Source organism: Canis lupus, chromosome 30, assembly GCF_003254725.2.
Source record: "Canis lupus dingo isolate Sandy chromosome 30, ASM325472v2, whole genome shotgun sequence".
In the NCBI taxonomy this organism is placed as follows: Eukaryota; Metazoa; Chordata; class Mammalia; order Carnivora; family Canidae; genus Canis; species Canis lupus.
In genome coordinates this window covers 10981478-11007203 of record NC_064272.1, presented here as the reverse complement: position 1 = coordinate 11007203, position 25726 = coordinate 10981478, and the positions used below count along the sequence as shown (strand labels likewise).

The window sequence follows — 25726 nt, the reverse complement described above, 5'->3', positions numbered from 1 at the left end:
GCCCTGAAGCATTTTCATTTGAATAGAGGTTGTGTAAATAAAGAGATGACAGCAGGGAAAATCAGTGAAGGTGGGCTTGTGCATAATAGCAGATTCCCTTCTCATGAAATTTTTTTGTTCCATATTTTTTCAAACATTGGAAATACTGAATTATAAAATTTTTAAAAGATTTTATTTATTTATTCATGAGAGACAATGAGAGAGAGACAGAGACACAGGCAGAGGGAGAAGCAGGCCCCATGCAAGGAGCCCGATGTGGGACTCCATCCCAGATCCCAGGATCACGCCCTGAGCCTAAGGCAGAGGCTCAACCGCTGAGCCACCCAGGTGTCCCGAATTATGAATTTTTAAAAAAGATTTATGGGGCGGGGGGAGAGAACGAGTGCACAGGGTGGAAAGGGGAAGAGGGAGAGAGAAACCCAAGTAGATTCCATGCTGAGTGCAGAGCCCAATGTGGGGCTCCATCTCAAGACCCTGGGATCAGACCAGATCCCCCCCCAAAAAAGGAAGCTTAACTAATTGTGCCACCCAGGTGCCCTTGAATTATGAATTTTAAAATAATGATCAAAGTGTTTAATAGAAGTTCTTATATTCCTTTCAGGTTTTCATTTTCTTAAAATGATTTCTAAAACCATTTAAGATTTTTGTATACAACTACTTTTAAAGCAAGTTCATTGCTTCTCCCTCTGCCTGTGTCTCTGCCTCTCTCTCTCCCTGTGTGACTATCATAAATCAACAAAAATTAAAAAAAAAAAAGGGATCCCTGGGTGGCGCAGCGGTTTGGTGCCTGCCTTTGGCCCAGGGCGCGATCCTGGAGACCTGGGATCAAATCCCACGTCGGACTCCCGGTGCATGGAGCCTGCTTCTCCCTCTGCCTGTGTCTCTGCCTCTCTCTCTCTCCCTGTGTGACTATCATAAATAAATAAAAATTTAAAAAAATAAAGCAAGTTCATGATAATTCTTATACACATTAAGTGTTATAGTACAATTTTGAAATATAAAAATATGATCTATTTCTGTCTCCAGGGACCTCTGGCATTTTCATATAAAAAGGGAGAGTATCATTTTTTTGGCATTTGGGTTTCCTTTTGAAATATCAGTTGGTGAATTTATTTCCTAGCTCTTTATTATATACCTCGAGTGGCCAAGCAAAGGAAAAGCACTAAAGTAGCATCTATTTCATTTGTAGAGATTAGAAACAAGATGCTTATTGTCCTACTTTTTCAAAGGATTCAGAATGAATGATTAAGAGCAACTCTAAATGTTTTGGAGTTGATAAAGTTGGAATCCAGCTCCTCCAGACCCACTGACTTTGAGATTTACAAAGAAGCTGAAAGAAATCATATTACACCTTTATTAATGGTATGTATTTCAAATCTTTCAAATGTATTTGTACGTCTTACATTCAGCAAATATAAATCATACTTAGAACTCTACTAATCTCTATTGTAGTGAAATCATTATTCTCACCATATGAGACAACCTTCTAACCTATGGAACTTTTCCACATGCAAGTTATTTTAAGGGAAAAAATCTCCACATGATCTACAAATGTTATCTAATGCATTTTCAAATGCTACTAAGACAGACGTGTTCATACATAAGAAGTATCCTAAGGACATTAAAAATTCTGAAATCTAGAAATCCTCTTTTTTGAGTCTTTATGGTTTTTAGCCTGATAATTATTATCATGAAGGGGTGCATACTCAGTATCTGAAGGATGCTGCTAGCAACTACATCAAAATATTCTTAGGGACTTTGTTTATAGTCAGGATGAAACCTGAAGATCAAGAGAATAAATTGATCAAGTCCTTGCAGGAGTAATTTATCACTCTGTAAAACCTTTAGCAATTGCTGAAAATGCATGCTGGTAGGAAGTTTTTAAATTACCAAAATCACTAGATCATTTGCTTGGTTCTTCTAGATTCCATAAAATACTTGAGTTTGTCTCAGAAAAATTGAGCTAAGCATTGTGCCTGGCACTGTCTCCATTGCAGATGGAAGGCCAGATGAGCAGGAGCGGTTGCCAATCATCAAGCTCATAGAGGTATAGAAATGCATCACACACATATATATGTATACATTAAGAGTTAAAATAAGAATGGAAAAATATTTAGTAGTGCATAGGAAGACCTCATATTTGTGGTGGGTTGCATTCCTGAAAAAGACATTTTAAGTGGAAATGCTTTTTAAATTTTATTTGGTTTTCACTTAAATGTAACATTAGATAGAGGTTAAATGCTTGACTAAGAGATTGCTTAGTCTTTACACAATTGGTTATAAATCTAATATTTAATCAGCTATTAATGATAGAAAAGTATAATAATAGCTAAGCACTTTTTAAGATAATACATCTTCTCTTTTAATTTCTCAAACCATTATCTAAATTTTGCAAATGAGGAAACTGAAGTTTAGAGAAGCTCAATAATCTGAGGAAGACCATAGGGCAGGAAAGTACTAGAGCATGGATTCATTAAAAGGATTAGAAAATGCTTGCCCCTTGAGAGTGTTAGGGGATAGAGACATGAGGAGCAATGAAGAAGTATTGAGGCCCGAGATAGATTATAATGGAAAAGAAGAGGTGGTCTCTGCTTTTACTGTGTTAAAAGCAATTATAAGATTTTGTTGCCAGAGGATTATATAAGTGATTTGCTTTGTTGAGTGGCAATAAATTGAGGACTGTCTGTACTGCAGTTATAAAATATATGAGGTCCTGCAAAATGTAGGTAACAATAAAAAATTTGCCTTGACTAACAATGGTAGCAACTCAAAAATAGCTTGGGCCATCAAAATGGATAAATACCTGCTTATAATTGCAGTAGGATGTGTATCCTTTGGTACAAAGTTATTCTTGGTACTTGATGATATTGGACCTGCTATCTTAAAATAAATTAGAAGAGCAAATGATATTGTGAAATATCTTTTTTTAAAATATTTTATTTATTTATTCATGAGAGAGAGAGACAGAGACAGAGATACAGGCAGAGGGAGAAGCAGGCTCCATGCAGGGAGCCCGAGAGGCTGACGTGGGACTCAATCCCGGGTCTCCAGGATCACACCCTGGGCCAAAGACAGAGGCTAAACCGTTGAGCCACCCAGGGATCTCCGATATTGTGAAATATCTAAGAGCTATTCATAAGCAGAGTATTCAAGAATAGTCAGGGGGTGTCTGGGTGGCTAAGTTGGTTAAATGTCTGTCTTCAGCTTAGGTCATGATTTTCAGGCTCCTGAGATCGAGCACCTCATTGGGCTCCCCAATCAGCAGAGAGTCTGCTTGTCCCTCTCCCTCTGCTCTTCCCCCCCACTTAGGTGCACTCTCTCTCTCTCTCAAATAATAAAATCTTAAAAAAAAATAGGGTGGGATAGATTTATACCTAATACATAGAAACCAAGAAGGAGTGTTGCTCTCATCCCAACAATAAGAAGTCAGATAATTTTTTTATTATTTTTTTAATATTAAAAATAATTTTTTTGAGGTAACCAATTTTTATTTTGCACTTCCCCACCTCCATTCCTCTCCAAAAAGAGCACTAATGGGTATATCTGTGCATGTGAAAATACTGTATAAAGTATTTAGGATGATCTCAAATTAATAAACAAAATACCCCACACATAGCTCGACATAGATGTTTCGTTTCTTTGCAGGGATAGAAACATTCTAGAACAAGGAGGACAGTGAAATACAGATACAAAACTGTAACTTCCTTGAGCTGATCAGAGAGCCAACATTGTAACACAGTCAACTAGTTTGAAGTGTAGGGATGTATAGGCACCTTCAAGGAGAGACGGGTGAAAACACTGGCTTACTATGACAGAGAATGGGAGGAAGATGGGACTTCATACTAGTGAATAAGAATTTAGCTATAAAATTTAATAAATTATTGAAAGTTGAATGTGGAATAAATGAGAGTATGGAAGACATAGGGAATGTAGATACAAACAATATTTACACCTTTTTTTTAAAGATTTTATTTATTTGAGAGAGGTAGCACATGAACTGGGAGAAGGGCAGAGGGAGAGGGAGAGGATCTCAGACTGTGTGCTCAGCATGGATCCTGATGCAGAGCTCAGTCCCACAATTCTGTGACTGAACCCTGCATTGAGTTCCCTTCTCAGTGGGGAGTCTCCTTCTCCCTCTGCCCCTCCCCCTGCCCATGCTTACACTTTCTCTTCCTCCCTCTTTCTGTTTGTCTTTGTATCTCTCTGATATAAATAAATAAAATAAATAAATAAATAATAAATAAAATCTTTACAGAAAAGAAAAAAGAGCTCAGGGAACAATATTGAATAATCTTATATACTAATGTACATATAATTGGGATCCCAGAAGAAAAAGAATGGGCAGAAGAAATATTAGAAGACATACAGGTGAGAGTTTTCCATAAATTATGGAATGAAGGACAGCATGTCGCTGATCCAATAAAGCTCAGAGAGTCCCAAGCAGTGTCAATGCTACTACACACAATACATACATCCCTACCTAGACATATCATATTCAGATTTCTGAAAACTAAATATAAAGTGAAAATCTTGAAGGCAGACAAAGGAAAAAGGCACATTATATACTGGAACAAAGATGTTAATTAGGGTGGACATCTTCTCAGAAAACTTGCAGGCAGCCCAGGTGACTCAGTGGTTTAGCACCGCCTTCAGCCCAGGGTGTGATCCTAGAGACCTGGGATGGAGTCCCATATCCGGCTCCCTGCATGGAGCCTGCTTCTCCCTCTACCTGTGTCTGCCTTTCTCTCTCTGCGTCTCTCATGAATAAATAAATAAAAATCTTAAAAAAAAAAAAAAAACTTGCAAGCCAGATGACAATGAATGACATCTTTAAAGTGCTGAAAGGAAATGAATCTGTCAACCCAGAATGGACTTTAAGGGAAAAACTGTCAGAAGAGACAAGGATATTGTATAATGACAAAAGATCAGTCCATTAGGAAAATATAATAATTATATATGTAACTAAGATTAGAGCACCTAAATATGTAAAGCAAACATTGATAGAACTAAAGAGAGAAATAGGCAGTAACACAATGGTAGTAGGAGCCTTACTACTCTGTTTTCAATAATGGATAGAACTTCTATACAGAAAATCAAGCTATGGACAATGATATACCAATAAACTGGATAACTTAGAAGGAATGGGAAAATTCTTAGAAACACATAACTTAGCAAGATTAAATCAGGAAGAAAAAGAAAATCTGAATAGACCAGTTGTGAGGAGGGAGATTGATCTCGTAATCAAAAATCTCTCAGTGAAGAAAAGCCCAGGATCCGATGGCTTCACTGACAAGCTCACAGCTAACATGCTCAATGTTGAAAGGATGAAACCTTTTTTTCCAAGATCAAGAACAAGACAAGGGGGCTCACTCTCCCCACTCTTCTTCAACATAGTACTGGAGGTCCTAGCTAGGGCAGTCAGGTAAGAAAAGTAAAAAATATCAGGATTAGAAAGGAAGTAAAATTGTCTTTATTTGCAGGTAATATGATTTTATATTTAGAAAATTCTAAAAATTTAGCAAAGAAAACCCTGTTACATCTAATCAATTCAGAAAAGTTGCAGGATACAAAATTAACATAAAAATCAGTGTGTTTCTATACACTAAGAATAAAATTTCTGAGAAAGATATAAAGTGATCCTATTTATGATGGTATCAGAAACAATAAAATAACCTAGGAATAAATTTAAGGAGGTAAAAGATCTCTGCTGAAAACTACAAGACATTGATGAAAGAAATCAAAGCAGACATAAATAAATGGAAAGGTATCCCATGACCATGGATTGGGAGAATTACTGTTGTTAGTGTCAATACTATTAAAATCCATCTATAGATTCAGTGCAATTCCTATCAAGTTTCCAACAGAATTTTTTTATTGAAGTAGAAAGACACTCCTAAAATTTATATAGAATCACAAAAGACTCTAAATAGCCAAAGAAATACTGAGACGGTATCATGCTTCCTGATTTCAAGATACACCATGAAACTACAGTCATGAAAAAAGTCTGATATTGACATAAAGATAGACAAATAGGCCAATGGAATAGAATTGAGAGCCCAGAAACAAAGGCAAGCACATATAACCAACTGATAATGATAAGGAAGCAAGAATACCCAGTGGAGATAGGTCTCTTCAATAGGATAATTGGATATCCACATGTAAAGTAATAAAACTGGGTCCATATCTTATCTCACTCATACAAATTAACTTGAAATGGATTAAAGAATTAAATGTAAAACCTGAAATCATTAAACTCTTAGAAGAAACACAGGAGCAAAGCTCCTTGACATCGGTCTTGGTAATGATTTTTTTGCATATGATCCCTAAAGCACAAGCAACAAAATAAAAGAACCAGTGGGACTACATCAAACTGGAAAACTTCTGTACAGTAAAAGAAAACATCAACAAAGTTAAAGGACAACCTACGGAATGGGAAAAAAAATTGTAAACTACCCTTTTTTTAAAAAAATTTTTAAAAATAAATTTATTTTTTATGGGTGTTTGATTTGCCAACATATAGAATAACACCCAGTGCTCATCCCATCAAGTGCCCCCCTCAGTGCCCATCACCCAGTCACCCTTAACCTCCAGCCCACCTCCCTTTCTACCACCCCTAGAGTTAGGAGTCTCCCATGTTCTGTCTCCCTTTCTGATATTTCCCACTCATTTTTTCTCCTTTCCCCTTTATTCCCTTTCACTATTTTTTATATTCCCCAAATGAATGAGACCATATAATGTTTGTCCTTCTCCGACTGACTTATTTCACTCAGCATAATACCCTCCGGTTCCATCCACGTCGAAGCAAATAGTGGGTATTTGTTGTTTCTAATGGCTGAGTAATATTCCATTGTATACATAAACCACATCTCCTTTTTAAAAAAAGATTTTTATTGGGATCCCTGGGTGGCGCAGCAGTTTAGCGTCTGCCTTTGGCCCAGGGCGCGATCCTGGAGACCCGGGATCAAATCCCACGTCGGGCTCCCGGTGCATGGAGCCTGCTTCTCCCTCTGCCTGTGTCTCTGCCTCTCTCTCTCTCTCTGTGACTATCAAAAATAAGTAAAAAAAAAAAGATTTTTATTTTATTTATTTATTTATTCATGAGAGACACATTTTTAAAAAATATTTTATATATTCATGAGGGACACAGAGAGAGAGGTAGAGACATAAGCAGAGAGAGAAGCAGACTCCCCCCAGGGAGCCTGATGTGAGACTCCATCCCAGGAACCTAGGATCATGCCCTGAGCTGAAGGCAGATGCTCAACCACTGAGCCCCCCGGGCACCCCTGTAAACTACATATTTGATAAGGAGTTAATATCTAAAACATATAAAGAACTCCTACAACCAATAACAAGCAAGTAACCCAATTTTAAAAATGGGCAAAGGATCTCAATAGACATATACAAGAAGATATGCATGAAAAGATGCTCGGCATCACTAGTAACTAGGGAATTGCAAATTAAAAGCACAAGATACCACCACATACCTGTTAGAAATGCCATCATCAAAAAGATAAGTGATAACAAATGCTAACATGGATAGGGAGAAAAGGGAACCATTGTGCACTGTTGGTGAGATTGTAAATTGGTGCAGCGACTGTGGAAAACAGTATGGAAGATCCTCAATTAAAAATAGAACTACCATATGATCTAGCAATGCCACTTCTGGGAACATATCCAAAGGTAACAAAAATACTCCAAAAGGTGACTTCACTGCTATGTTAATAGCCCCATAATTTACAATAGACAAGATATGGAAATATCCTAAGTGTCCATCAATGGATGAACACATAAAGAAGTTGTGAGATATATATTATATAAAAATACGTTATGAATATAAATATATAACAGAAATATAAATATATATATTGAGCCATAAAAAATGAGGAAATTCTACCATTTGCGACATAGGTGGACTTTGAAGGCATTATGCTAAGTGAAACAAGTCAATGAAAGACAAATACTATATGGTCTCACCTATATGTGGAATCTAAAAATAAAACAGAACCCAAACTTACCGGGAAAGAGATCAGACTTGTGATTATCAGTGGCATGATAGGGGGAAGGAGAATTGGAGGAAGGTGATCAAAAAGTACAAACTTCCTGTTATAAGTGAGTACTAGGGATGTAACGTGCAGGATGACGACTATGACTAACATTACTTTATGATATATAGGAAAGTAAAGAGTAAATTCTACATCTAATCTCATCAAGGAGAAAAAATTTTTCCATTTTTTCTTTTTATTTATCTGAGATGTTAGCTGAACCTATTGTAATCATTTTACAGAATATGTGAACCAAACAAAAATCAACAAGGCAATATTGCACTTGAACCATATTTTAGTCCAAATGTAACTAACAGACATATATAGAACATTCCATCCAAGAGCAGCAGAATACACATTCTTCCCAAGTGCACACACAACTTTGGGATAGATAACATATTAGGTTATAAATCAAGTCTTTAAAAATTTGATTGAAGTCATACCAAATGTTTATTCTGATCACATTGGAAATGAAATTGGAAGTCAATAGCAGAAGGAGGACTGGAAAACTCACAAATATGTGAAAATTAAGTAGCACACTCTTGAGTAAGCATTGGGTAAAGAATAAATCAAAAAGGAAATTAGAAAATAGCTTAAGACAAATGAAAATGGAAAACAGTATACCAAAACTTATAGGATGCAGCAAAAGCAATACTAAGAGGGAAGTTTGCTACGATAAATGCCTACTTTAAAAAGATTGTATTTTTTTTAAAGATTTTATTTTAGAGAAAGTGTGCATGTGCACCTGAGGGGTTGGGAAAAAGCAGAGGGGGAGGGAGAGGCAGAGAATCTCATCCGATTGAGCCACGCAGCTGCCCCTTAAAATAACCTAACTTTAGTGCTTGCTTTGGCAGCACATATACTAAATAACCTAACTTTATACCTCAAGAAGCTGGAAAAAAAAAAAAAGAACAAACTAAGCTCAAAGTTAGTAAAAGGAAGGAAATAACATACATTAGAGCAGAAATAAAATAGAAAACAGAAAAACAATAAAAATATCTACAAAAATAAGAGTTGTTTTTTTAAAAAGATAGACAAAATTGACAACCTCTTAGCTGGACTAAAAATCCCCAGAGGATTCAATAAATCAGAGATGAAAAAGCGGCACTTAGGTGGTGCAGTTAGTTGAGCATCTGACATTTGGTTTCGGCTCAGGTCATGATCTCAGGGTCATGGGGACTCCACACTTAGCACCAAGTCCTCTTGAGTTTCTCTTTACCTCTCCCTCTGCCCCTCCCCCACTCCTCTCTCAACTATATCTTTAAAAAATGAAAAAAGAACATTTCTGCCTCAGAAATAATTGCTTCAGAAAGGATCAAAAAGATTAAACAATTATATGGACAATTATGTGCCAACAAACCGGATAACCTAGAATAATTGGATACATTTCTAGAAACCTACAACCCATCAAGACTACCTCTTGGGGAAATAGTCTGAACAAATCTATAACTTGTATGGAAATTGAATCAGTAATCAAAAACTTCCCAACAGAAAGGAGAAAAAATGAGTGGGAAATATCAGAAGGGGAGACAGAACATGAGAGACTCCTAACTTTGGGAAATGAACTAGGGGTGGTGGAAGGGGAGGTGGGTGGGGGTTGGGGGTGACTGGGTGACGGGCACTGAGGGGGGCACTTGATGGGAAGAGCACTGGGTGTTATTCTGTATGTTGGCAAATTGAACACCAATAAAAATAAATTTATAAAATAAAATCTGATAAACCTCCCAACAAAGGAAAGTCCAGGACCAGCTGGCATCACTGATGAATTTTACCAAATATTTAAATTAATTAATGTAAGTCATTCTCAAAATCTTCCCAAAAATTGAAGCAGAGGGAATATTTTTTTTAAATATTTAATTTATTTATTCATGAGAGACACACAGAGAAGCAGAGACACAGAGGGAGGAGAAGGCTCCATGCAGGAAACCTGATGTGCGACTCGATCTTGGGACTCCAGGATCATGCCCTGAGCTGAAGGCAGATGCTGAGCCACCCAGGTACCCCAAAGGGAACATTTCTAAACTAATTTTAGGAGGCCAGCATTTCCATAATACCAAAGCCAGGCGGAGATACCACAACAAAAGAAAATTACAGGTTAATATCCCTGATGAATATAAATCTGAAAATCCTCAACAAAACACCAGCAAATTGAATCCTACAATCCTACAAATTGAATCCTGTTAAAAGGATCATACAGCATGACCAAGTGGGATTTATCCCTGGCATACAAGGATGGTTCAACATAAAAAATTCAATTAATGGGATGTACTACACTAACAGAATACAGGATAAGGATCACATTATTGTCTTAAGACATACAGCAAAAGTATTTGACAAAATTCATCACCCTTAAACCATACACAAAAACAACTCAAAATGGATTAAAAACCTGAAACTGTAAAACTCCTAGGGGAAAACATAGGGGATAACTTTTGCAACATAGGTCATGGCAGTGGATATGACATCAAAAGCAAAAATAGACAATGGGGACTCTTTAAAGGAAACAGAATAAAAACACAACCTATGAAATACAAGAAAATATTTGCAAACAATATATCTAATAGGAAGTTAATCTGTAAAATATATTTTAAAAACTATTCAATAGCAAAAACTCTAACTCCTCAATTAAAAAAGGGTTAAGGATCTGAACAGACATTACTTCAAAAACATGTAAATGGCTAATAGGCATATGAAAAAAATATTCATCATTAATCAAAATGCAAATCAAAACCACAATGAGGTATCATTCACACCTGTCAAGATCGCTATTTTTAAAAAAAGACAATAAGTGTTAGAATTTGGAATAGTTGTGCACCATTGGTGGGAATGCAAAATGGTATAGCCACTTTGGAACACAGTATGAAAGTTTATCAAGAAATTAAAGATAGAACTGTATGACTCAACAGTTACACTTCTGGATATGTCTTCAGAATAAAAATCATGATCTTCTAGAGATATTAGCACTCTTGTGTTCATTTCCGGTAGCCATGATGTGGAAACAATCTAAATGTCCATCAACAGATGAATGGATGTGGAAAAATTATATACATGCAATAGACTATTATTTGGACTTTTAAAAGAAGGAAATTCTGCAATATGCAACATGCATGAACCTTGAGGACATTATTCTAAGTGAAATAGCCAATCATGAAAAGAAAAATATTGCGTGATTCCACTTGTATGAGGTATCTAAAATAATAAATCTCGCAGGATAATGCATGGTGGTTGCTAGGAGCAGGGATAAAGGAGAATTAGAATTAGGGAGTTACTAATCAGTGGGCATAAAGTTGCTTTAAGTAAGATGAGTAAGTTCTAGAGCTCTGTTATACGACATTGTACTTATAGTCAGTAATGTGTTGTACACTTAAAAATTTAACATTTTATGTTAAATCTCATGTAAATCTCATGTTCAGTGTTCTTAGCACAATAAAATATTTTTAAAAAGGAAAAAGTAACTTCTGTTGCGTATATTTAACCTCAGTAAAAGAAGAAAAGGAGAAATAAAGGGTTTTCAAGATTTTTTCAAGAATAGGCAGGATGAAAAGAATGCAAAGATAAAATAGTGATAGCAATACTCTATGGTTAATGTGATTAGACAAAGTTCAAGCCATGTCCTCAGAGTTTAGAAATGAAAAACATAATTATTCAAGGAGCATAATAATTTAAGATAAAATACAAATATAATAACAAAATTAATAACAGCGGTAGCTAACATTTATTTAGTATATATTATGGACCAGACACTATAATGCATGTGTTATGTTTGTTTGGCATTGCCAGATTTTTTTTTTTTAAAGATTCTATTTATTTGAGAGAGAGCAAGAGTGAGAGAGATCACAGAAGGAGAGGGAGAAGCAGAATCCCCACTGAGCAATACTCCCTATGTGGGGCTCAATCCCAGGACCCTGGGATCACAACCTAAGCTGCAGGCATGTGCTTAACCAACTGAGCCACTCAAGCACCCCCAGATTTTTTTTTGTTTAGGCCAGATAGTAAATATTGCTGACTACAGGCCACATACAATTTCTTTTGCATATTATTCTTTGTTTTGGTTTGTTTGTTTCATTTTTACAACCTTTTAAAAATGTGAAAACCATCCCAGCCTGAGAGCTATGCAAAAACAACCTGTAGGCTGGATGAGGCCTGGGCCTGTAACTTGCCTACTCCTGGTCTAGACCTTGAGTTTTTTATCTCAGCACATACAGCTACTTAAGAAAATTCAAATGAGTAGTGTGTCCCTGAAAAGTTTGTAGAAAATACCAAAGGCAAATGTTAAGTTGAGAATTAATTGTATTTCCATGATTTTTGTAGAAAGGATGATATCACAATATTAAAGAACTAATTCAACTCATCTACCACCCTAGCACTGTAACCAAGTCCATATTACTTTCCAATCCTGGCCTTCATGCAGCATATTTTAGGGACACTAATTTTTAATGTATGTTCAGAATGTAAAAATAACTTCAGTGTTCCTATTTTTAAAGTCTCATTATAATTTTTTATAATCTAATAGAATGTTAAAAAATTTATCAGTTGGATTCCAGTCATACAGCTTCATTAGAGCTGTTGCTTTTTATTCCTTCTCTAATCAATAACATCTGAGCAGCATTTTTATTTTTATTAAAAAAAATTTTTTTTAAACAAAAACCCTTAATATACAGCTAATATTCTCTATTCTGTTGTAGTTGGGTCACTCTTTTTTTTTTTTTTTTAAAGATTTTATTTATTCATGACAGACATAGAGAGAGAGGCAGAGAGACACAGGCAGAGGGAGAAGCAGGCTCCATGCCGGGAGCCGGACGCAGGATTCAATCCCAGGACTCCAGGATCGCGGGGCCAAAGGCAGGTGCTAAACCACTGAGCCACCCAGGGATCCTGTGAGCAGCATTTTTAAACCAATGACTATAAAGCAAGATTTCCAAAGGAGGAAGGAGGAAAGGAGAGTAAAAAGAGTTCATCAGGATTGAGAATGACAAAGAAAAGATGGGAGTGGAGTAGGACAAAATGATATGTTTCATACCGGAAAGATCAATTTTTCTTTTCTTTTTTCTTTTCTTTTCTTTTCTTTTCTTTTTCTTTTCTTTTCTTTTCTTTTCTTTTCTTTTCTTTTCTTTTCTTTTCTTTTCTTTTCTTTTCTTTTTTCTTTTTTCTTTTCTCTTTTTCTTTTCTTTTCTTTCTTCTTTCTTCTTTCTTTCTTCTTTCTTTCTTTCTTTCTTTCTTTCTTTCTTTCTTTCTCTTCTCTCTCTCTCTCTTTCTTTCTTTCTTTCTTTCTTTTTTTTTTAAAGATTTTATTCTTGGGATCCCTGGGTGGCGCAGCGGTTTGGCGCCTGCCTTTGGCCCAGGGCACGATCCTGGAGACCCGGGATCGAATCCCACATCGGGCATTCCGGTGCATGGAGCCTGCTTATCCCTCTGCCTGTGTCTCTGCCTCTCTCTCTCTCTCTATCATAAATAAATGAAAATTGAAAAAAAAAAAAACTAAAAAAAAAATAATAAAGATTTTATTCTTAAGTGATCGCTACACCTAATGTGTGGCTCGAACTCACAACCCAGAGATCAAGAGTTGCAAGCTCTATTGACTTAGCCAGCTAGGTGCCCCTAAAAGGTCAATTTCTATTTAAGATTCATTCCACCTTTTGGTGTTTAGTGCTATTCTTGTTTTTGGTTATGTTTGTACAGAGTTACTTTTGGTTTCTTTATTATTTCTTCTAAGACTGGTGCTATTTGTGCTTTATGACCTTCTTGCCTTTTCTTTGCTGCTCTGGCTCCAGGTATTTTCTCTAGTTGAGACTAAAGTTGTATCTCCTGGGTTGCCTGCGTGGCTCAGCGGTTGAGCCTCTACCTTCAGCTTAGGGTGTGATCCCTGAGTCCCGGGATCGAGTCCCACATTGCGCTCCCTGCAAGCCTCCCTCTCCCTCTGCTTGTGTCTGTCTCTCTCTGTCTCTCTCATGAGTAAATAAATAAAATCTTTTAAAAAAAGTTGTATCTCCCTTACTTTCTTATATATTTTCATTCGTCCATTACCCTTCCCAAATACTTTAACTCAAATATGAGTAAAAATACATGTTATGATTTAAAAAATAAACACTCCCATGTACTATTATATTGAGGTCTGGCATCTTTGGGAGTCCCTGAGACTGTTTCAGACAGTCCTCAGAGTCAGCTTTTTCTTTTTGAGTCACAGCTATTTTTATAACAATGCTAAAAGTTATTTATTTACCTTTTTTACTTTCTTGATTAATGCATATTTTACAAATTTCTGTTTTAGGGATCCCTGGGTGGCGCAGCGGTTTAGCACCTGCCTTTGGCCCAGGGCGCGATCCTGGAGACCCGGGATCGAGTCCCACGTCAGGCTCCCTACATGGAGCCTGCTTCTCCCTCTGCCTGTGTCTCTGCCCCTCTCTCTCTCTCTCTCTCTCTCTCTCTCTCTCCTCTCTGTGACTATCATAAATAAATAAACAAATAAATAAATTTTTAAAAATTTCTGTTTTAATTTCTAATATGGCAGATATTAATAGATATAATCCACATAAACAAAAGCTTTTCAAATCCTTAATCATTATTAGCAATGTGAAGTAATCCTGAGACCAAAAAGTTTGAGAATGGCTTTTGTATCCTATTCTATCAACAAACATTGATTAAGCACTTTGTATTTTCTAGCAGAGTTCTAGTCTTGGAATAAGTGACAGAATTTTTCCTCAAAGATCTCACAGTTTAAATAGAGATTGATAGGGGTGCCTGGGTGGCTCAGTTGGTTAAGCATCTGCCTTCTGTTCAGGTTGTGATCTCAGGGTGTTGGAATCTACCCTTCGTCCCCACAGCAGGCTCTCTGCTCAGTGGGAGTCTGCTTCTCTCTCTCCCTCTCCCCCTTCTTGCCCCACTTGTGTGCTCACTCTCTCAAATAAATAAAATCTTAAAATAAATAGAGATTGATAAAAGGATATAAGCTTTCGGTTGTAAGATGAATCAGGTCTAAGGATCTAATGCAAAATATGGTAACTATAGTTGATAGTACTCTATTGTATAATTGAAATTTAATAGGAGAATCGAACTTAAGTGTTCTCACCAAAAAAAAAAAAAAAAATGAGGTGATGTATTAACTAGATCGGGGGATCCTTTCACAATGTAAATGCATATAAATTACAACAGTTTACTCTTTAAATTTATCTTAACAATGTTATATGTCAGTTACACTTCAGCAAAGCTGAAGTTTAAAAAAAGATCTCATAGTTCAGTGGAGAGCACAGAGTATAAGTATAGCTGGAGGCAGTAAGTGCAAAGATATTACATATCATGGGAATCCAGAAGGAAGGATTCTTTTTTTTTTCTTTTTTTTTTTTTTAAGATTTTATTTATTCATGAGAGACAGAGAGAGGCAGAAACACAGGCAGAGGGAGAAGCAGGCTCCATGTAGGGAGCCTGACGTGGGACTCGATCCCGGGTCTCCAGGATCACGCCCTGGGCTGAAGGCAGTACTAAACTGCTGAGCCACCCGGGCTGCCCTAGAAGGAAGGATTCTTAACTACTAATTTTGAGTATGGTGCTGGTACTGGAGGAGATCAATGAGAAGTAGGAATCATATCTGTTAAGACTTCCTAGAGGAGGTAACCAGTGAACCACTGATTCTAAAGATCAGAATGAGTTAACTGGATCATGGGGTGCGATAGGAGGCATTCTCAAACAAAGGAATGGAAGCAAAGAGTACAGTGCATGCAAACAAACACATGCATGCTGTGTTTTTGTGTGTGCCGTCAGTCTCAGGGAGAAGTGGACACAAGGCTAGAGATGTGGAGGAGCCAGCTCTTAGCCATTTTTGACCTATTAGGAGTTTGGACTTCATCCTTAGAAGGAAAAGAAGTTCCAGCTTTTTCTCCCTTTTTTAAAAGCACATATTTGGTTTTATTGCTTCTTTCTGTACATAAGAGTTTGGTTTATTAAAATGATATTAGTTAATTGTTGAGTGTCAGATTAGCTTCTAGACATGTCACAGATATCAATACTTTATATACGTACTCATTTTACTTATGAGAAAATGAAAGCTCTAAGAAGTTTAGGATCCATAGTTACCTGGAGGGTGAAATGATATTTAAATCCAAGCAGCCTTGCTCCAGGATTGGCACTGCTATTCTATAGCACCTCTTCATACAGACAAAAGGAGAAAGGGTAAAGGGCCGGGGGTGAACAGCTAGTTACAAAACCATTCTCAGAAATGAAATGAAAACTAGCTCTATGAATGTGCTATGAACTACTGAAGTGTGCATTTTGAAGGGGTGAAATTTCTGATCACATATTTTATCTCAGTAAAGTAAGTTCCTATGTTGAGATGCATAGACCTTTATAGATACAACTCAGGTAATGAAAGTAACTCTCTGACTTACATTCTAACAATAAAACCCTTCTATTAACATTTGATGATAGACATTTAGCAAATGGGATCGTAATAGGCTTCTGTGAAAATGTGAAATTTGAATCTCCCAAGGGAGCTTCAAATGCAGGTTATGAGGCATATGTGTAAATTGGGTCACAGCCCTCTACTTGATTATATGTGGAAATTCAAAGATTTCTGCAGTGAATGTGTATAAAATAAGCTTGTTCCATATCTTGACTTAACTTTGCCTTTGTGTTTACTTTTCTACCCTTGACCTTCCTGTGGATTCTCTGCTTTGTGTTGTCCATATATGGATTTATGTTTTTGCTTTAAAATCAAATGCTTAGCGTCTTTTAATGTCTGCTTGTAAATACTAGTTACTCCTCAGCTCTGTGGTAACCTTGAGAAAATAGGTGGAAAAATCAGCCTTCGTACATAGTTGTATTGCTCCTTATCAAAGAATTTTTTTTCAAGTTTATGGTCTATTTTAGGAAAACATTTAACTTTATTTTTCTGTGAAACAGAATTTAACCATAGCTTTTTAAACACAGTAAAACCCATAATGGGAAGGAATTGTGGGGTAAATAGTCACCATCCATTTAGTTCTAACGAGCAGTAATGATGATGTGTTTTCTTGTTAAAGCTAATGAATGTTAAAAGTATTTCCATTTTTTGAAAGGCAAAACTGAGAGTTGCTAGAGCTAAGCAGGATATCCAAGAGAGAAAGAATGACAGGCAACAAAGAGTGGAAAGACCAATAAATCTTTAAATCTTCAGCTTGGTAAGAAAGGACATAACACATTACAAAATCTGCATCTTTTTTTTTTTTTTTTGCAGACATTTAAATCTAACTGTGACAGTTTCTTACAACTAGCACATGTATTTTTAAGAAATTTTGTTTCCAGACCTTTGAAATAATCTGTGATTACAGTCTACTGTATATGGTACTAATATGAAAGTTTTAGCAGCATTATTCATAACATCCAAAAAGCAAAAACAACCCAAATGTCCATCAACTGAGAAATGGGTGAATAAAATTCATACAATGGAATATTTTTTGGCAGTAAGAGGAAATATATGTTGCAGCATAAATAAGTCTTGAAAACATTATGCCAAGGGAGGTAAACCAGTCACAAAAGACCATGTGTTGTTTGATTCTGTTTATATGAAGTGTTCAGTATAAGCAAATCCATGGAGATTGAAAGTAGATTAATGGTGGTCTAGGGCTGAGAAAGAGAGGATTTTGGGAAATGGGGGTGACTGCTAATGGGTGCAGAACTTATTTTGAGTATGATAAAAATGTCCTAAAATTGTGGCAAAGGTTGCACAATCCTGTGTGTCTGTATACTAAAAATCACTGAATTATATGCTTTAAATGAGTGAATTATATAGTGGATGAGTTATGTCTAAATTAAACTGTTTAATCTGTCTATCCACCTCCTGTAACTCAATAGAGTGATAACTTGAATACTGAAAAGTTCGAAAATGCATGTTGTGAGGGGAGGTAGGTACAAGGACAAAGACTATATTATACAGACTGTATCTAATCGGAACTATTCCATAAAACTTCACAATTTGAATAGAAGGATTTTACCTCCTTCCAGGGTAAAAACTATCTCATGGTCATCCTATTTTCTCTCTTTCTTGAGAAACTCATCCTTTATTGACCTGAGGTCTCAGAGGCTAGCACTGTTATAGCTGATGAGTCAAGTGGACACCCCTGCGGGCTGTGTTCCCAAAGCTATAGTTAGATTAGGGCAAATGGCATTCAATATATCAGACGCAAAGGTATTTCTTCCTGATTGACCATAGGTATCTTCTTCTCCTAGACTCTTTCTTTGGACAACAGAAGGAAAATCCCCTAACCAAATCCTTTGGGATTCTCTTCCCTTCTCTCTCCTAGTATCTCAGGGTATGACAGTAGAGCAAAGCTTTCGCTCCAAAGTTGTCATCTTCTTTTTTTTTTTTTTTTTTTACTTTCATTTTTTTTTTTATTGGTGTTCAATTTACTAACATACAGAATAACACCCAGTGCCCGTCACCCATTCACTCCCACCCCCCGCCCTCCTCCCCTTCTACCGCCCCTAGTTCGTTTCCCAGAGTTAGCAGTCTTTACGTTCTGTCTCCCTTTCTGATATTTCCCACACATTTCTTCTCCCTTCCCTTATTTACCCTTTCACTATTATTTATATTCCCCAAATGAATGAGAACATATAATGTTTGTCCTTCTCCGACTGACTTACTTCACTCAGCATAATACCCTCCAGTTCCATCCACGTTGAAGCAAATGGTGGGTATTTGTCATTTCTTATAGCTGAGTAATATTCCATTGTATACATAAACCACATCTTCTTTATCCATTCATCTTTCGTTGGACACCGAGGCTCCTTCCACAGTTTGGCTATCGTGGCCATTGCTGCTAGAAACATCGGGGTGCAGGTGTCCCGGCGTTTCATTGCATCTGTATCTTTGGGGTAAATCCCCAACAGTGCAATTGCTGGGTCGTAGGGCAGGTCTATTTTTAACTGTTTGAGGAACCTCCACACAGTTTTCCAGAGTGGCTGCACCAGTTCACATTCCCACCAACAGTGTAAGAGGGTTCCCTTTTCTCCGCATCCTCTCCAACATTTGTTGTTTCCTGCCTTGTTAATTTTCCCCATTCTCACTGGTGTGAGGTGGTATCTCATTGTAGTTTTCATTTGTATTTCCCTGATGGCAAGTGATGCAGAGCATTTTCTCATATGCATGTTGGCCATGTCTATGTCTTCCTCTGTGAGATTTCTGTTCATGTCTTTTGCCCATTTCATGATTGGATTGTTTGTTTCTTTGGTGTTGAGTTTAATAAGTTCTTTATAGATCTTGGAAACTAGCCCTTTATCTGATATGTCATTTGCAAATATCTTCTCCCATTCTGTAGGTTGTCTTTGAGTTTTGTTGACTGTATCCTTTGCTGTGCAAAAGCTTCTTATCTTGATGAAGTCCCAATAGTTCATTTTTGCTTTTGTTTCTTTTGCCTTCGTGGATGTATCTTGCAAGAAGTTACTATGGCCGAGTTCAAAAAGGGTGTTGCCTGTGTTCTTCTCTAGGATTTTGATGGAATCTTGTCTCACATTTAGATCTTTCATCCATTTTGAGTTTATCTTTGTGTATGGTGAAAGAGAGTGATCTAGTTTCATTCTTCTGCATGTGGATGTCCAATTTTCCCAGCACCATTTATTGAAGAGACTGTCTTTCTTCCAATGGATAGTCTTTCCTCCTTTATCGAATATTAGTTGCCCATAAAGTTCAGGGTCCACTTCTGGATTCTCTATTCTGTTCCACTGATCTATGTGTCTGTTTTTGTGCCAGTACCACACTGTCTTGATGACCACAGCTTTGTAGTACAACCTGAAATCTGGCATTGTGATGCCCCCAGATATGGTTTTCTTTTTTAAAATTCCCCTGGCTATTCGGGGTCTTTTCTGATTCCACACAAATCTTAAAATAATTTGTTCTAACTCTCTGAAGAAAGTCCATGGTATTTTGATAGGGATTGCATTAAACGTGTATATTGCCCTGGGTAACATTGACATTTTCACAATATTAATTCTGCCAATCCATGAGCATGGAATATTTTTCCATCTCTTTGTGTCTTCCTCAATTTCTTTCAGAAGTGTTCTATAGTTTTGAGGGTATAGATCCTTTACATCTTTGGTGAGGTTTATTCCTAGGTATCTTATGCTTTTGGGTTGCAATTGTAAATGGGATTGACTCCTTAATTTCTCTTTCTTCAGTCTCATTGTTAGTGTATAGAAATGCCACTGACTTCTGGGCATTGATTTTGTATCCTGCCACGCTACCGAATTGCTGTATGAGTTCTAGCAATCTTGGGGTGGAAACTTTTGGGTTTTCTATGTAGAGTATCATGTCATCGGCGAAGAGGGAGAGTTTGACTTCTTCTTTGCCAATTTGAATGCCTTTAATGTCTTTTTGTTGTCTGATTGCTGAGGCTAGGACTTCCAGTACTATGTTGAATAGCAGTGGTGAGAGTGGACATCCCTGTCTTGTTCCTGATCTTAGGGGAAAGGCTCCCAGTGCTTCCCCATTGAGAATGATATTTGCTGTGGGCTTTTCATAGATGGCTTTTAAGATGTCGAGGAATGTTCCCTCTATCCCTACACTCTGAAGAGTTTTGATCAGGAATGGATGCTGTATTTTGTCAAATGCTTTCTCTGCATCCAATGAGAGGATCATATGGTTCTTGGTTTTTCTCTTGCTGATATGATGAATCACATTGATTGTTTTACGGGTGTTGAACCAGCCTTGTGTCCCAGGGATAAATCCTACTTGGTCATGGTGAATAATTTTCTTAATGTACTTTTGGATCCTATTGGCCAGTATCTTGTTGAGAATTTTTGCATCCATGTTCATCAGGGATATTGGTCTGTAATTCTCCTTTTTGGCGGGGTCTTTGTCTGGCTTTGGAATTAAGGTGATGCTCGCTTCATAGAACGAATTTGGAAGTACTCCATCTCTTTCTATCTTTCCAAACAGCTTTAGGAGAATAGGTATGATTTCTTCTTTAAACGTTTGATAAAATTCTCCTGGGAAGCCATCTGGCCCTGGACTCTTGTGTCTTGGGAGGTTTTTGATGACTGCTTCAATTTCCTCCCTGGTTATTGGCCTGTTCAGGTTTTCTATTTCTTCCTGTTCCAGTTTTGGTAGTTTGTGGCTTTCCAGGAATGCGTCCATTTCTTCTAGATTGCCTAATTTATTGGCGTATAGCTGTTCATAATATGTTTTTAAAATCGTTTGTATTTCCTTGGTGTTGGTAGTGATCTCTCCTTTCTCATTCATGATTTTATTAATTTGAGTCTTCTCTCTCTTCTTTTTAACAAGGCTGGCTAATGGTTTATCTATCTTATTAATTCTTTCAAAGAACCAACTCCTGGTTCTGTTGATCTGTTCCACAGTTCTTCTGGTCTCGATTTCGTTGAGTTCTGCTCGAATCTTTATTAGCTCCCTTCTTCTCTTGGGTGTAGGATCTATTTGCTGTTTTTTCTCTAGCTCCTTTATGTGTAAGGTTAGCTTTTGTATTTGAGTTCTTTCCAGTTTTTGAATGGATGCTTGTATTGCGATGTATTTCCCCCTTAGGACTGCTTTTGCTGCATCCCAAAGATTTTGAACGGTTGTATCTTCATTCTCATTAGTTTCCATGAATCTTTTTAATTCTTCCTTAATTTCCTGGTTGACCCTTTTATCTTTTAGCAGGATGGTCCTTAACCTCCATGTGTTTGAGGTCCTTCCAAACTTCTTGTTGTGATTCAGTTCTAATTTCAAGGCATTATGGTCTGAGAATATGCAGGGGACAATCCCAATCTTTTGGTATCGGTTCAGACCCGATTTGTGACCCAATATGTGGTCTATTCTGGAGAAAGTTCCATGTGCGCTTGAGAAGAATGTGTATTCAGTTGAGTTTGGATGTAAAGTTCTGTAGATATCTGTGAAATCCATCTGGTCCAGTGTATCATTTAAAGCTCTCGTTTCTTTGGAGATGTTTTGCTTAGAAGACCTATCGAGTATAGAAAGAGCTAGATTGAAGTCACCAAGTATAAGTGTATTATTATCTAAGTATTTCTTCACTTTGGTTAATAATTGATTTATATATTTGGCAGCTCCCACATTCGGAGCATATATATTGAGGATTGTTAAGTCCTCTTGTTGAATAGATCCTTTAAGTATGATATAGTGTCCCTCTTCATCTCTCACTACAGTCTTTGGGGTAAATTTTAGTTTATCTGATATAAGGATGGCTACCCCTGCTTTCTTTTGAGGACCATTTGAATGGTAAATGGTTCTCCAACCTTTTATTTTCAGGCTGTAGGTGTCCTTCTGTCTAAAATGAGTCTCTTGTAGACAGCAAATAGATGGGTCCTGCTTTTTTATCCAGTCTGAAACCCTGCGCCTTTTGATAGGGTCATTAAGCCCGTTCACATTCAGAGTTACTATTGAGAGATATGAGTTTAGTGTCATCATGATATCTATTCAGTCTTTGTTTTTGTGGACTGTTCCACTGAACTTCTTCTTAAAGGAGAATTTTAAGAGGCCCCCTTAAAATTTCTTGCAGAGCTGGTTTGGAGGTCACATATTCTTTTAGTTGCTGCCTGTCTTGGAAGCTCTTTATCTCTCCTTCCATTTTGAATGAGAGCCTTGCTGGATAAAGTATTCTTGGTTGCATGTTCTTCTCATTTAGGACCCTAAATATATCCTGCCAGCCCTTTCTGGCCTGCCAGGTCTCTGTGGAGAGGTCTGCTGTTACCCTAATACTCCTCCCCATAAAAGTCAGGGATTTCTTGTCTCTTGCTGCTTTAAGGATCTTCTCCTTATCTTTGGAATTTGCAAGCTTCACAATTAAATGTCGAGGTGTTGAACGGTTTTTATTGATTTTAGGGGGGGATCTCTCTATTTCCTGGATCTGAATGCCTGTTTCCCTTCCCAGATTAGGAAAGTTTTCAGCTAGAATTTGTTCAAATACATATTCTGGCCCTCTGTCCCTTTCGGCGCCCTCGGGAACCCCAATTAAACGTAGGTTTTTCTTCCTCAGGCTGTCGTTTATTTCCCTTAATCTATCTTCATGGTCTTTTAATTGTTTGTCTCTTTTTTCCTCAGTTTCCCTCTTTGCTATCAACTTGTCTTCTAGGTCACTCACTCGTTCTTCCACCTCGTTAACCCTCGTCGTTAGGACTTCTAGTTTGGATTGCATCTCATTCAATTGATTTTTAATTTCTGCCTGATTAGCTCTAAATTCTGCAGTCATGAAGTCTCTTGAGTCCTTTATACTTTTTTCTAGAGCCACCAGTAGCTGTATAATAGTGCTTCTGAATTGGCTTTCTGACATTGAATTGTAATCCAGATTTTGTAACTCTGTGGGAGAGAGGACTGTTTCTGATTCTTTCTTTTGAGGGTGAGGTTTTCCTTCTAGTCATTTTGCTCAGTGCAGAGTGGCCAAAAGCAAGTTGTATTGGGAAAAAGAGAAAAAGAGAGGAGAGAAAGAAGGAAAGAAAAGAGAAAGAGAAAAAAAAAGGGAAGAAAAAGAAAAAAAAAAACGAAAAAAAAAAAAAAAAAGAAGAAAAAGAGAAAGAAAAAGGAGAAAAAAAGAGGGTGGGGGAAGGAAACAAATCAAAAAGCAAAACAAATCAAAAAGCAAAACAAAACAAAAACAAAAACAAAAACAAACAAACAAAAAAAGAACCACCGGGGAGTATCTTCTGATTCTGTGTTAAGTCCCTTGGCTTCTCCTGGAAGTTGTCCGTCTAGCTGGTGTTCTGGGGGAGGGGCCTGTTGTGCTGATTTTCAGGTGTTAGCAGTTGGGGGAGCTGCTGTGCCCCTGCCTGGTGCAGGGCTCGGTGGGGGTTGTTTACCCCGTGAGGCCGCAGGAGGAACAGCCCCAGTGGCGGGGCCAGCTCTGGAAACCTGGATTCAGCTCCGGCAGGAACTCCGTCTGCAGGGCCTGGAGGCTCCGGGGCGGGGCCGCTGATCTGCTCAGCTGGGGCAGGAGCGTCCTCGCTGTCCTGGGCCCTCCCGGCCTCTGCCTGTCCCGTGGGAGGCGGGATCCTGGGCTGTGTCCCGGCGCCCTGTGCTCCGGAGCCTGCGCTGTTGGATTCGCGCTCCCGGGACGCGCAGCCCCCTCCGTGGAGCCGCCGCCCGAGCCCCTCCGAGCTGCTCCTGGGACCGCGCAGCCCCCTCCGCACGGAGCCTCTTCCTCTGCCCGAGCCCCTCCGAGCTGCTCCCGGGGCCGCGCAGCCCCCTCCGCGGAGCCTCCGCCCGAGCCCCTTCAGCTGCTCCGGGTCCCGCCGGGTCCCCGCCGTGCGCGCTGCAGCCCTTAGGGAGCTCGGCGCACTCTCCTGGGCGCGCAGTTGCTGTTACTGTCCCCGGGAGCCCGAGGGCATCCCCGCCCTCCTGGGTCCTGCTCCAACCCCCTGCGAGCCCCTTTCCGCCCGGGAAGGTCGGTGCAGCTCCTGCTCCTCCGGGACGGGGCTCTCCTGTCCTGGGGACACTCGCCCCGGCCTCAGCCCGGCTCCTCGCGGGGCCCCTCCCCCTTGGAGGCCTTTGTTCCTTTATTTCTTTTTCCCCGTCTTCCTACCTTGATAGATGCGCGAACTCTTCTCACTGTAGCATTCCAGCTGGTCTCTCTTTAAATCTCAGGCCGAATTCATAGATTTTCAGGATAATTTGAAGGTTTTCTAGGTAGTTTGGTGGAGACAGGTGATTTGGAGACCCTACTCTTCCGCCATCTTGCTCCTCCCCCAGTTGTCATCTTCTTTTATCCATTTCCTTTCTTCATTCCTTTTAAGTTTCCAAGCCTTGGACCCAACGGTTATAACTGGTGAGCTTTTCTGATTTGTTCACTCTTATAGACACACACAGTAGAACTGAGAGCATGGCCATTTTCTTTGTCCTGTTGCTTGTCTAAGTGATCCCCAAATGAGTGAGTGAGCCCTTAAGTCCAGCTCTAACCAGCCACTTGCTTAGTAGGGTGAGTAGGCTGTGGATTGGAAAACCTTTTAAACACTCACAAGGTTACCTTTGAAATACTCTTATCTGCAGCACAGAATGGAATTCCACTTGGGAGTTGCTGAAGACTCTCATCTTCAAACAAGCAAAAAACCAAACCAAAACAACAACAACAAAAAACCCTACATTTCATCCCAAGGTAGGTCAATTTCTTTGCTTATTTTTCCTATCAAAGAGTAGTCTATTTAGGAAGTCTTCATTTCTTTACCTTGATTTCTCCATGGCCCTTTAATTTAACTCTTATTTCCATTGATTTGTCAGATGTATTACCAGAAATAACATTCTTCTAGATTGGAGATCTCCTTCAGACCAAAACCCTTATTCCTCATTTTATTTGACTTCAGTGGTAGTAGTCCTGACCACTCCCTTCTCTGAACTTTCTTTTCCTTTGATTGGAAGGAATCCAATTATGCTTATTGAATCCAATTATGCTTATTGGATTCAATTACATTTTCTCACACAGAGTATCCAGGCTTACTTCTTACCTGTCAGCTGATCCATCTTTGTTTCTTGCAATGCACTGCATATTTCTTTCATCCTCTAACTGGAGTGTTTTTTTCCAGGCTGTTCATGTTGGTAAATGACCATCTGTATCTTGTTTATATTTAGACCTTGTGGTCCAGGGTAGTAGATGTGTCCAAGAGGTTAAAGGTACTTGCAAAAAATGCATAATGGTACCAAGTGGGATGCTGCTGCCACTGAATGTTGATGTGGCAATCAGTATAACAATCAATTAACATGGTTTTTCGGGGATCCCTGGGTG

At 38.3% G+C, this 25726-nt stretch overlaps 1 protein-coding gene across 6 annotated transcripts in view; it reads left to right on the top strand.

The window, feature by feature from the left end:
* The window catches only part of FRMD5 (FERM domain containing 5), a 316738-nt gene that overhangs the window by 81263 nt on the left and 209749 nt on the right, over window positions 1–25726 (top strand). Inside the window, exon 1 of one of the 6 annotated variants that reach the window (XM_025472968.3) lies at window positions 24997–25102. The exons of the other annotated variants lie outside the window; for them this stretch is intronic. The gene's annotated coding sequence lies outside the window, so the exon portion shown is untranslated. Of the gene's footprint in view, window positions 1–24996; window positions 25103–25726 lie in introns of those variants that run through there. 6 annotated transcript variants of the gene reach the window in all.